Here is a 13,482-nt window from a genome sequence, read left to right as displayed (position 1 = left end):
AAATAGAAAAAGATCAAATTGGTCTCCTATTTTTTTCTAAAAAATCAAAATAGTATCGGATTATATAAAAAACTAAATCAGTCACTTTACTCTTAAAATATTGATTAAATTAGTCTTTTTATTTAAAAATAAAGAGATTAAAATGTGGATTTTAAACAATCGAGGATCATTTTGGTCATTCATAAAGATTGAGGCTCTGGAGAAATTATTCTGTGCGGGCGCCGAACGTAGTTCATCGTCCGAAGACCAATCAGAATGAGTCATGTCAGTAGTACCGAGCGGAGGTGACGTGGCGTATTCTGATTGATCTCTGGACGGCATTCGTCGTCCGTATAGAATAATTTATCGAGGGTGACATTTTTTATCAAATTTTTTTTTTATAACAAAAAATCACCCTTAATGGTCTATATTATTTAATTCTTGACAGGTCATTTACGGACTGGATGACGTCCTTCGCTTACTTGTTTAACTACCTGAGAGATTTGGAGAAAGGGAAACTATCTGGAGGGTTCAAGAACCCGGTCTACAAATGTTACAAGAGATTCTGGCCCACCTGCGAAGCGCGTGCACCGGCCGCACTGGTAGGCGCCGTGGTCTACCGATTTGAATGTGGCTGGGAGTTCTACGAGAAATGCCTCCAATTCCAACTATAAATTAATGGGGCCCACTTTCATTCACAGACCTAATTAATTAATTAATTTTAATACAATTAATTAATTAATTTTAATACAATTAATTAATTAATTTTAATACAATTAATTAATTAATAGTTTTATCCAAATTTGTATCAAGTTTGAACGATTGAGGAGTTGCAATAATGATACTTTCTGATAAATAAATTCATTTGAAATTTGAACACCTTTGATAATAATAATAATAATAATGTATATGATTTGAAATTAAACTTTAATTTTCATTTATTTAATATATGCATATTTAAATTCATGATCAAAATAAATTTTTTTACAACTAAAATAGTTGCAAAAATATTTTGATGGACTATCAATCTGATTATGCTAGAATTTGTGCAGTTCAGGATATTATATATAACTAAAATCACATTGCAAATTGATCGCCATTGAAGATTATCACAATATATTTTGCATCAAAATATCCTTACACGAATTTTCTCTCCCCAAATTGCTCAGAAGGTTTATTTCAGTCGAATTTAAAATAAAAAAATAGGCTAAGTAATATAATTAAGAATATTATGATATAATATATTTATGTAAAGATAGCTCTTTCCAAAGTAATGATAAAAGTTATAAATAGTGCTTCTTAAAATATAGGATTTGTTTGAAACGGTTACAAATTTTTATAAAGTTGGATATGAAATTGCAGTGAGGAAAGCAATAAGAAAATAATAATCAAATCAATTTATGAATGATGTCTAAAAAAAAGTGAGAAAATTAGCACAAACAAACTCTTAGTCTCTTACCCTAAACAACATAACTATGAGGATCAAATCAAACAAACTATCTAATCAACAAATTAAGAAACAACTAAACAAGCTGAAATTAAACCAAAATTAAGCTAAAAAATTGTTTATGCAAATTTGTTCTTTTAGCAACGGAATAATTAAATGTTAATAATTGTAAAGTTGTATTTTTAAGTATTTTTATGATAAATAAATATGTATGACACAGATTGAATAATGTAAGCATTCACTATAGAAAAAATACTTATTTTTGGCGGCCATATGCGCTGAAAAATATGCTAAATACATCATAAAATAGCTTTACCCTAAATCCTAAACCCACTAGAAACGTGTTTATAACTCGTCGTATTGTACTTTCTAGTAGTTTTTCCGTTGAAAATCCATCATAAATATGTAGCACATTAAAATAAAAAATCACCACCTTAACTTTATTATTATTAAACATAATATTTCTATAATCACATGCAGTCAAAATAGCTAAAGTAGCTTCAAATTTTAATATCGCATAGAAATTCTTTTATAGGAAAAGGCCAGGTTGGAAGGAGAATGTATGTCTAGGAGCCACATGATTTGTAACAATTCATAACTTTGAAGAATGTTTGTGAGCATAGATATGACCTCCAAGCATTATTTACTAGCACTATATACGAAAAAAAAGCACCAATTAAAAAAACTTTATTTTTAGGGTTTTTCCTCTGCTAGGGTTTTGCTCCTTTTTGCGATTCTCTGGCCACCACCGCCTCATCTCCTCCGGGATGTCCTCCACCTCCTCGCCCCCGCTTAACCTACCCTCTTCTTCTTCTATGCCTCTCTCTGGAGATTGGAAGAACCTTTTCGCTGTGCAGCCTCTGGTATCGAATGAGTTTACCTCTTCGATAAGCCACTTTCCCACTGAAAATGCTACCGCTCATTTCACTCCGGCACAGTTCAACGCTGGTTCGACTGAGTGGGCTCTCTCTTTAGTCGGCTATTTGATCGGTAGACAGCCATACTATGAAGCTCTTCTATCTACGATCAAAAAAACTTGGAGTCTGAAAGGATCCCTCTCCTTACTCACTCTCGATGAAGGCTTCTTCCTCCTCAAGTTCAACAACCGTGAAGACTATGACATGGCATGGTCGGGGGGGCCATGGTTCTTCTTTGGCAAACCCTTTATTCTTCAAAAGTGGACTCCGGAGTTTGTCCCTGTTCGCGAAGAGTTCCCATCTATTCCACTCTGGATTAAGATAAAAAAATTTCCGCTTTCATGTTGGACAACTGAAGGTATTTCGCGGATTGCGAGTTGTGTGGGGATCCCTTTAGCTGTTGATGCTCTCACTGCGGCTAAAACAAGGATGACATTCGCCAGGGTTTGCGTTCAGGTATGTAGTTCATCCCCTTTGCCGGATGTTATCTACTATACCGTCGAGAATAAAACCTTCCCCCTTCATGTGCAGTATGACTGGAAGCCCTCTCATTGCACTTTCTGCAATTCTATCATGCGTGCACCGAATTCTTGCCCCAAGAACCCAAATCCCAAAACTTCTGAGCCTTCTACTAATCGCGGTAGAAGCTCCAGTCGCAAGCCTAGGAATATCCCAACTCGACTTACCATTCCCAAACCTCCACCTTTTCTGGCCAACCAACCAGCTCAACCTCCACTCCTTACTATTCCTCCTACAACAGAACCCCCTTCCTCGGCTGTTGCAGCTACCACCCTGTTACCCAACCTCAACTCCCCCTATGAGGATTTCAACCACTCTCATCAGCCCATTACCACCAACAATCCTACATCTTCAACCCAGACCACCATACCTGTCTCTACTAAAAACAAATTTGATGCCCTTTCCAACCAAGACTCTCATCCCGATAATTCAAATCTGCTGTCTGTTTCTCTTTCTTCTTCTGAGAACGGCCTTAGGGACAAACCTCCTGACACTTACATTGCGTCCAAGGCTTCCTCATACAACAGCCAACCTAATGTGTGCAAAGCCACAAGAGCAAAATCGGCCAAAAAGGCCACCACCCCCACGTCCAAATCCCAATGACCAGGCTCCCTCTCTTGGCTTCCTGGAATACCCGTGGGTTTAATAGCCCTGACAAAGCTCTCTGCTGCAAAAACCTTGTTAAAAAATTCAATCTTGATTTGATTTTTCTCTTGGAAACTAGAATCACCAACCATTCCCCACACAATCCCTGGTTCAACATTTCCCATTCTGTTTTCAACACTGAAGGCTCTTATAACAATTTTGACTATGCTTCTCCAGGACGTATTTGGATAAAATGGAACACCGCAACTGTGAATTTTATTCCCCTTTTTACATCTAGTCAGTTAATTCATGACTCTATTTTTTCTGGTAATTCTGAAATTTATCGGGTTTCGGTTGTTTATGCCGCAAACAACATGGATGAGAGGCTTGCCCTGTGGAAGGATCTGCAAGACATTGCTATTGGGTACACTGGCCCATGGATTATTTTAGGTGATTTCAATTGTTGCAGATCTCAAAATGAGAAAGCTGGTGGCTCTAAACTTTCCAATTGCAAAGTTTTAAATTTCAATAATTTGATTTTTAATATTGTTGTGCATGACCTTTCCTCTGTTGGTCATTACTTCACTTGGTTTAACCTTAGGATTGACAACCCTATACATATTAAACTTGATCGGATATTGGTAAATGACAGTTGGTTAAGTAGTTTTCCTAACTCTTACTACATGGTGGATGACCCGCAGATTTCTGATCACTCCCCCATTATTCTTCTCAATGATCATGTCTATCATATGAAGCACCGCTTTCTCTTCAAAAATTACTGGCTTTCTAAGCCAGAATTCTGGGATTCCCTTATATAGGTCTTCTCTCAAAGATTCCATAGCAGTCCTATCCATGCTTTCTACCAGAAGCTCAAAACTCTCAAGATTAGCATCAAATCTAAAGACTGGGTCTCTTCCAACATTCTTCAGCAGGAAATTTCTGATCTTACTACCATTCAACATTCTCTTCTTTGTCAAATTCAGGCCTCTCCACTTGATCATGATTCTAATTTGGCACTTAAGGAAATCAGCTGTAAGCTTGCTGCTAAAAATTCTAACTGGACTAGGTGGCTCTTTCAAAGAGCAAAGGCAAAATGGATGAGTAATGGGGAGGATGATCTTAAGTTTCTCTACTCTAGGATCAATGTCAGACACAATTCCAACGTGATTAGAAGTATCACGACTGAGGAGGGGACCTTTGCTTCCAAAGCTGATATCAGTAATGCCATTGTCAATTACTTCCAAAAACTTTTCAACACTCCCCTGCCAACGTCCTCCACCACCTTTTGGAATGCTCCCATTCATCTTAAGCTTCCTCCTGATAGCATTACTAATATGATTTCCCCGATCACAGTGGAGGAAATTAAGGCTGTCATTTTCTCTTCTCCTAGCTGCTCTACTCCTGGGCCCGACGGCTACACCTTCGAATTCTATAAAGCATCCTGGAATACCATTAGTCAATAGCTCTGTGTGGTTGTTCTATCTTTCTTCTCCACTGGTTCTTTACCTAAGCATGTTAAAGCAACTGCCATTGCGCTCATTCCCAAAAGGCCTCATGCTCAAGACATTACTGACTACAGACCGATCTCTCTCTGCAACACTTTCTATAAAATCATTGCTAAGATCCTAGCTAATCGTATGAAAGATGTTATGCCTTTGATCATCCACCCCACTCAAGCTGGTTTCATTAAAGACAGAATCATTTCTGATAATATTCTTTTGGCTGCTGAATTGCTCAAGGATTTCAACAACAACAAAAATCAGCCATTTTTCTGTGCAAAATTTGACATCCACAAGGCTTTTGATACGGTTTCTAGAGAATTCTTAATTGATTGCATGATTGCCAAAGGTTTTCCTCAAACATTTGTTTCTTGGATTTATGGCTGCATTTCTGACGTTCACTTCTCTGTTTCTATCAATGGAGCTCTTGAGGGATATTTTCATTCCTCCTCTGGTCTTAGGCAAGGTTGCCCTCTCTCCCCTTACCTTTTCTGTATTGCCATGGACAGTTTATCTTCTTATTTTGTTGATGCAAGTTTTAATCATTATTTCTGTCATATGGAAGCTGGTAACATCTCCATCTCTCATCTACTCTATGCTGATGACCTTTTGGTGTTTGCTAAAGCTAATCAGGTCAATGCTCATTGCCTGAATAATATCCTTTCTTCTTTTGCCAGTTGCTCTGGCTTGAAGGTGAATAGTGGCAAGAGTACAATTCTTTTTTCTAAGAATTGTTTTGATGAGCAAGCTATTGGTAATATTTTAAATATTGCTCCTTCCACTAATCCTATTAAGTATCTGGGTATTCCAATCTTTACTAAGAAGCTGAAAATTGGTGATTATCAGCCTCTCTTGCATAATATTTCTGTTTCTTTAGATGGTTGGAAAGCTCGGACTTTATCTATGGTTGGTAGGCTTCAGTTCCTCAATTATACTATTAACAACATCTTACTCTATTGGGTCCGTGGGACTTTGATCCCTAAAACTTGCATCAACAAGATCAAAAGTCTATGTTCTAGATTTTTATACTATGGGGACATTAACAAAAGGAAACTGCACATGATATCTTGGAAGGAGACTTGCAAACCTAAAATCTATGGGGGTCTTGGTGTTCCTTCCATCGAGTCCCTTTATTATGCTTGTGGCTGTACTGTTGTCTGGCGGTTTTATAACTCCAAAAGTTACCTCTTTAGGTGGTGGAAAGAAAAATATGGGACTTTTTGGAATACTAGCATTACTAAAAGTTCTATTTGTTGGAAGGTTTTATGTGATGTTGCCAAAAGCCTGATGCACTCTTTAAACTTCAAAATCATTACCTGCAGCAACCTTTCATTTTTCTGGGACCCTTGGTGCTATGGGCAAACTGTGGCGGAGAAACTGGACCAATCTAATCTCAACTTCATGATTACTAAAGCAAATTCTAAGTTGGGTGTGTGCAGTCTTACTGATAATGGTGTTTGGAATCTGGATTCTCTGTTACCTACGCACTTAGCTGATTTGATTAAATCCATTCCCATTTCTAATACTTCTGATGATTGCTGCTGGTCTAAAACTTCTAAGCCCTCTTTCAGCACCTTCTATAGGCATTATTTTGAAGATTATGAGATTGTGCCTTGGCATAAATCCGTCTGGCACAAACATTATGCTCTTCGCTTCTCTTTATACTCCTGGATTGCTTGTAAGAATGGCTTGAAAACTGCTCAGGCACTTGCTGTTAGAGGAATCATGGTTGAGTCTAAATGTGTTTTCTGTAATTCTCACTCTGAAACTCAAAATCATCTTCTCTTTGAATGTGATTTTTCTTTTATGATTCTTATAAGACTCTTGCCGAGAATGAGTTATATGTTGCTTAGACCTAACATGTGGCAAGTTTTCAATGATATTGGGGAGCTGGATGCTGACAGTAATATGAGAAACTTTCTGTATCTTACCACATCTACTGTTGTTTACTTCCTATGGAAAGCTAGGAATGATAGATTGTTTGGCAACATTAATGACAGCATAGATACTATCATTTTTAAGATCAAAAGAGAGGTTTGGCTCAAATCTGTTAAGAGAAAATGCTTTCAACAATTACAGGTTGCACTCACTTGATCTCTGCCTTTTGTGCTGTGAAAGGTATCTGGGTGCCCCTTGGACGGCAGACCCTTGCAATCAGGGGTTGGTTGATATTTTTGAAGGACAATGATGATCGCAATCAATCTTTTACCCCCTCGGACGGTCAGATTCTGCAGCTTTCTATTTGGCAACCAGGGGAATTTTGTCCGGGTGTTCACTTTGATGATTGCTCTGAGTCCTTTAGCCTTCTGGCTTTAAGTTCAATATTTTCAGAAGCCTTCTGGCTTTTAAGTTCAATATTTTCAGATGTTTAATTTCTGCTCTTGCTTTTATTGTAACCATTTCTCCTTTTATAGGTTTTCCTTGTTTAAGCAGCGTCAGCTGATAGGGTTTTGTCAAATGCTTTTTTTGTTTAGCATTTGATCTCTTTTTTGTAACCGTTTTTTACTTATAAATTGGGCTGATGCCTCAAATTTACCCAAAAAAAAAAGAACTATATACTAAAAATGACGTGCTTTGAGTCAAATTACCAGCAGATTTTTCTACAAAAGTTTTCAACAATTAATTCACCGATAATTCTGCTAGCTAGTAATAGCGGTGGAAGTGTCCGACTATTAAACCAGCGTAATTGTTGATGAACAAGTTTGCCAAAAATTATGCAAAAAATTTTAGTGAGCATTGCTCACTAGAAATGTGTTTATAACTCGTCTTATTGTGCTTTCTAGTAGTTTTTCCGTTGAAAATCCATCAAAAATATGTAGCACAGTAAAATAAAAAATCACCACCTTACCTTAATTATTATTAAACATAATATTTCTACAATCACATGCAGTCAAAATAGCTAAAGTAGCCTCAAATTTCAATATCACATAGAAATTCTTTTATAGGAAAAGGCCAGGTTGGAAGGAGAATGTATGTCTAGGAGCCACATGATTTGTAACAATTCATAACTTTGAAGAATGTTTGTGAGCATAAACATGACCTCCAAGCATTAATAACTAGCAAGTTTTTTACATATTCAAAAACATCCAAAACTTGTAAGGAAAAAAAAAAAAAAAAAAAACAGTTGCAATAATATTAGATTTAAAGTTTTAGAATGATTGTCTGACAATTTCAAAGATTACAGGCTCTTTGATCAGGTTGTTGCATATTATTAACTCAGATGAGAAATCTTCGCTTGGATATCTATATGACAGAATATATAAGGCACAAAAGACAATCAAAGCTATATTTAGAAAAAATAAAAGATTATATAAACCATTTACCAGTATAGTTAAAAAAAGATGGGATACTCAATTGAGGCATGACATCTATGCAGCAATGCTTTTGAATCCTTAATTTCAGTTTGATAAGGAGATCAATTACTATCACAAGCTAGAAATTATACAAGACTTTATTGAACTGCTTGGAAATAATAACATTTGTCCTAAGCTCACACTTGAAATGAATAAGCTTAAATTATTTCGTGATTGCTTAAGAAAATTTTAGAAAGTCAATTGCTCTAATGATGACAAAAGAAATGTAATATGTAATTATTATTTCAATGTCATTGCTTAAACCATTGTTATCATATATGAATATTTAATAAGGTCTCTAATAACACATTATGTAAATGAGTTGCGAAAGATGTTTGGATCAAGTGCTTCCAACTTGCAGAAAATGACTATAAGAATTATAAGCCAAACACCATCATTATCCACTTGCAAAAGAATTTGGAGTATTTTGAAGAAATTCACTCAAAGAGATGCAATCATTTGGAACATTAACGACTGAACGACCTAGTATATATTCGTATAATCTAAATTTTAAAAATATGTATAATCTTATTATAACATAATAATATGTATATCAATATATCATACAATATATATGAACAAATATCACTAAAGTTATTATTTCATTTTTTATATTTCAACTTAAGAAAAGAAGAAATAATTCTTTGGACTACACTTATGTTGAAATGATAGATTTTTGGATGTTTGATTATGAATCACCACTAGATCTATTTAGAGGAGCTAGAAACTAAGATATAAGAAGAGGATGCAATGCCAATTATTGAAAAAGCAAACATATATAGCATCCACTCTGCCTACACAAGTTACTAAAATATGAATAATATATCATTTAATAAAATAAAAAATAAAATATTATTTTATATTTCTAATTTGTTGGTGAAGGTGAACTAGTGAATGAAAAAAATAGAGTTGACATAATTGGCTTCAATGATTTAGATGCATTTGTGGCTGTAGATTTTGGTGAAGCATGACTTGAAAACTCAACTTAGGAGGATAGCTTTCATGATGGAAATTTAAGAGATATTTGATTTTTCATTTTTTTAATTTATTAAAACTATTGAACTAAGAAAGAGAAATATTACGAACTGCATATATGTATTATAAACGCGTTATTTTTTTTCCTTATCATTTAGTCTAAAGTGTCATAATTTTGCTATAATATTTTGCTTATTTATTTCATATTATGTGCATAATTATGATGAATATCTTATATTTTATTTTTTGAGCTTCATTAATTGGAGATAGAAATTATAAGATCTCAAAAAAAATTTTGTTCATTTCTTTTTTAACAATTTTATATACCAATGAAAGAGAACTAAAGATGATATGCACTCCTCAACGCCCAATGCACAATAGAGGCTCCACAATAGATATGCATTCATCCCTGAGTAGAATATTATTTCGTCACCCTATGCGAGAATCAGGAGCCGCATGATGGTCAGACCACCTCGTGTGGGAACCTAGATATGCAAGGTGTGTCGTTTGACGTGTTGTTACAGTCACTCTCTATTTATTAGATAGTTTTATTGCATGTGCATTAAATGCACGTGAATAAAAAAATAAAAAAAAAATTCATATAATAAATATTTTAATTATATTTTATTTAATAAAAATAAAACTATTTATTTCTATACTTAATTATAAATTATTAATAATATTAGCAAAAAATTATATATTTTTCTTTAAATAATATTAGCAAAAAATTCATACACAAGAATAATTTCATACATTTTATTCACCAAATATGCAACACAAAACAAAGGAAACATTAACCTAAATAATAAAAAAAGAGAGATTTGAGATATGTTAAAAGCCCAAAAGCTCATCTACTTTAAATAAAATAATGAGGAGACATTAATAATAGTAACACTGCATGACAGAATCGTCAAACAATACATAATTATAGAGATCTCAAGAACCCCAAAGAAATACCATAAATTTATTATAAGCATTATTAGTACAAAATCAAAATGTAATGCGATAAACGGAATAAAAAGTACCAGATCATGAACATGAATATCCCCATCTCAGCACTATTCTGAAAAAGGAGTTTTAAGAAGATATTCTCTTTGTCGAGTTATATTATAGGTGCTAAGATGCCCATGATAACTTCCAAATAAAGAGACCAACCAACGGTTTAACATTGATCTTTTAGAATCACACAAACTCCTCAGTCTGATGGCACATGATGCTCGATAAGCTCCCATATGACTCGTGTGCTTGGCATGTCACATTAAGAGATGTTAAAAAAACTATAGATTATGTCGTTACTTTAAATAGAAGAAAAGAAATTAGCCAAAAAAGACATTTCAAAAGCTGAATATGTATGTTATCTTAAAACAAAGCCATTGATTAAAATGTTTGCAAAAAATTTATCCTCATGTTGAAAGCTAGAGCACAGAAATTAGATATAAGAACTATAAGGTGCGTGTATATATTTTTAAAAATAAAAGATGCACGACAAAAAAACATTTCCTCTAAAATGTTGCATTAAAATTGTCAATGGAAATTGTGTGGGCATCATAAACGTGATGACATACAAGCAGTAGCATGTATTCAAGGGTAAAATCAAACAATTTAAGAAAATGCACATAATTGGCCATAACTTGAGGGTAGTAATACATCTCATAATAAAGAATTTTGAAGGTTAGTGAGATTTGAGTCCAAAACTATAAAATTCATGTCATTGATTGTAAAAGTTCCTTAACCGAGAATTACAACTCCCCATATAGCTTGTTAAATACATATAATATAGGGAAGAAAAGGAGAAGGCAAAAAGGCCAGAGACATTTATAGTTGGTGTAAGAGAGAGAGAGAGAGAGAGAGAGAGAGAGAGAGAGAGAGAGAGAGAGAGAGAGATGCAGCCAACACCTTGACTATGAACTAATGCTAAAAACAATACCAAACAATAACATCAAGCCTTTCTACCATTACATGGGTTCGACTACATAAATAATTTTTCTTCATTGTAATGTAAACTGTTGAGATTCATGTTCCATATAAACTGGTGAGATACAAATTGGAACTTCAAACAGCCAACAAAATTTTCATTCCTAAGATGCAATAGAAACGAAAAATAACAATCTGAAAGTGTCGAAATCAAAATTATAACATTGAAAGAAAATAAGTAGATTATTCTCGTTGAAAAGCATGAAATAAGTTTGATATATAAACTAAAAGTAAGAAGCGTGCCATATTATTTATATGAGGTAAAGTAATTATTTGACATCGATCAATAGCGCATAAATAGGTATGCTTCATAATGTTGAGTTTGGGTAAAACATAGTACATAAAGCAATCACATTAATTATACAAACTATGAATTTTTCACTTATTAACTAAATTTGATATATAAAAATCTAGGATCCTTCTTGATTATTGTAGGTGGGTTGTAATCCTAATCAATGTAAAGATCCATCAGTTAAATAGTCCACCTTAAAAGGTCTTTTGTCTTCCGCTACAAAAAGATGCCATCCATGGTAAAGCGAATGAAGAGTTAGTTGTTAAAGGTGTGATCGAGAAATATAATATGTTTGGGTGCTATCTCAAAGGTTTGGTGTTGTATCAAATCAAGAAATACCATTAGGGGATAGGATTCATGTTTTTAGAGGGCACCGAAGAAATTGTGGTTTTCTCTTGTAGTGTTAGTTCTCATTCCCGCAAAGAGAAATAACTTTGTGGCTGCAACAATTGCTTGCAACTTTCTTGAAAGTCTTGACAACAAGAACAAGATGTTTTCCTTCTTATTGATTATTTATTTATTTTGATAGTTAGAACTTTAGTAAAATTTTATAAACCCGGTTGAGGAGAATTGGATGGTAAGTTTACTTAAATTGCTAATAATATCTACAATTTCCATATAAAGGTAGCTAGATATATCTATGCATAACCTAAAAGAGCTATAGATAGATCTTAGTTGAACAATTACATTGATGGCTTGTTCTTATCAGTTATCACAAAGCATATGCCTGCAGAGGGGACAACTAAACAATATCCCACAGAAGAATAATACAAGAGAAAAATCTATTGTTGTTATGTGAGAAATTGAGTTGGTAAAGCGAGTTTTGGATAGAATCTCTCTTATAATGAGAGAGACAAATCCAAATTAAGATCTACAAATGATTACTACCTCTGTTATATTCTCGAAAGTTGAGATCATTTTTAACCCATAACTCATGCGAAAAGAATCATTTCAATTGCATTAGGCCTCATGATTTTTACAATCTGAATATTTTCCTATGAAACAACATTAGTAATTACCAATTGCATTATCACTTATTCTTCTAATTCTATCTCTGAAATCATACAATAGTTTCTCATTGTAACTTAGGCTTCGTTTGAGATAACTTTCTTACTACTTTCTAAAATAGATTTCTATTAAAAATTTATGTACTAAAAAATTATTTTAAAAAATAGTAAAAAAGTTATTTCAAAGGAAGCTCTAATGAATATTTTTTTGTAGTTATTTTAAAAAATAGTACTCATACTCTGCTTTTAGTATTCTATCAATACACAAATCCAACCTTTTGAAGTAAAATAAAATTGCTAAAAAAAAAAAATCCATTAAGTTCTCTAAACTCTAAAACATGCTTGCATCACAATAGAAAATTCATATCTTTTAGCTCCAATTTGTCAACAAAGCGCTGAAGTAATGATCACATGGAGCTGTTAGCTACTTAGCTCAATAATTCAATGATTAGTAAGTTAACAACCATAATAATTATGTCAAAAGAATGCAAAATAAAATTCTAAATGATCTATTTGTGGTGAGTATTGTTAGGCTTCGTTTGAGACAGCTTTTTTCTTGCTTTTAAAAAAGGCTTCTTAGAACAAAATTTTTTTGACTAAACTTTTTATTTCAAAAAAATTTTGTACTAAAAAAATTGCTTTAAAAAGTTGTCCTAAGCGAAATCTTAATTAGCCTGTAGCTAAAGCAATGCCTATAAAAATTCGGGAAAAAAAATAGTTAGAAATTACGAAGTTACATGATACAAATGTTTTCAATTATCATAGACAGAACTTTGCGGTGCGAGAACGTCCAAAAGTAGTTGAAATGGCTGATGTATATTGAAATACCTTTGCCAGTAATTGTAGTGCTGAATAAGTATATCATAACATCAACAAGCGACCGAAACGACGCCGATCGAGCTTCATTTGTGCGGTCATCCCTTTCATATCTTCTC

Source organism: Dendrobium catenatum, unplaced genomic scaffold, assembly GCF_001605985.2.
Source record: "Dendrobium catenatum unplaced genomic scaffold, ASM160598v2 fragScaff_scaffold_716, whole genome shotgun sequence".
In the NCBI taxonomy this organism is placed as follows: Eukaryota; Viridiplantae; Streptophyta; class Magnoliopsida; order Asparagales; family Orchidaceae; genus Dendrobium; species Dendrobium catenatum.
The sequence above is the reverse complement of the archived record's forward strand: the minus strand, read 5'-3'. Positions refer to the sequence as shown.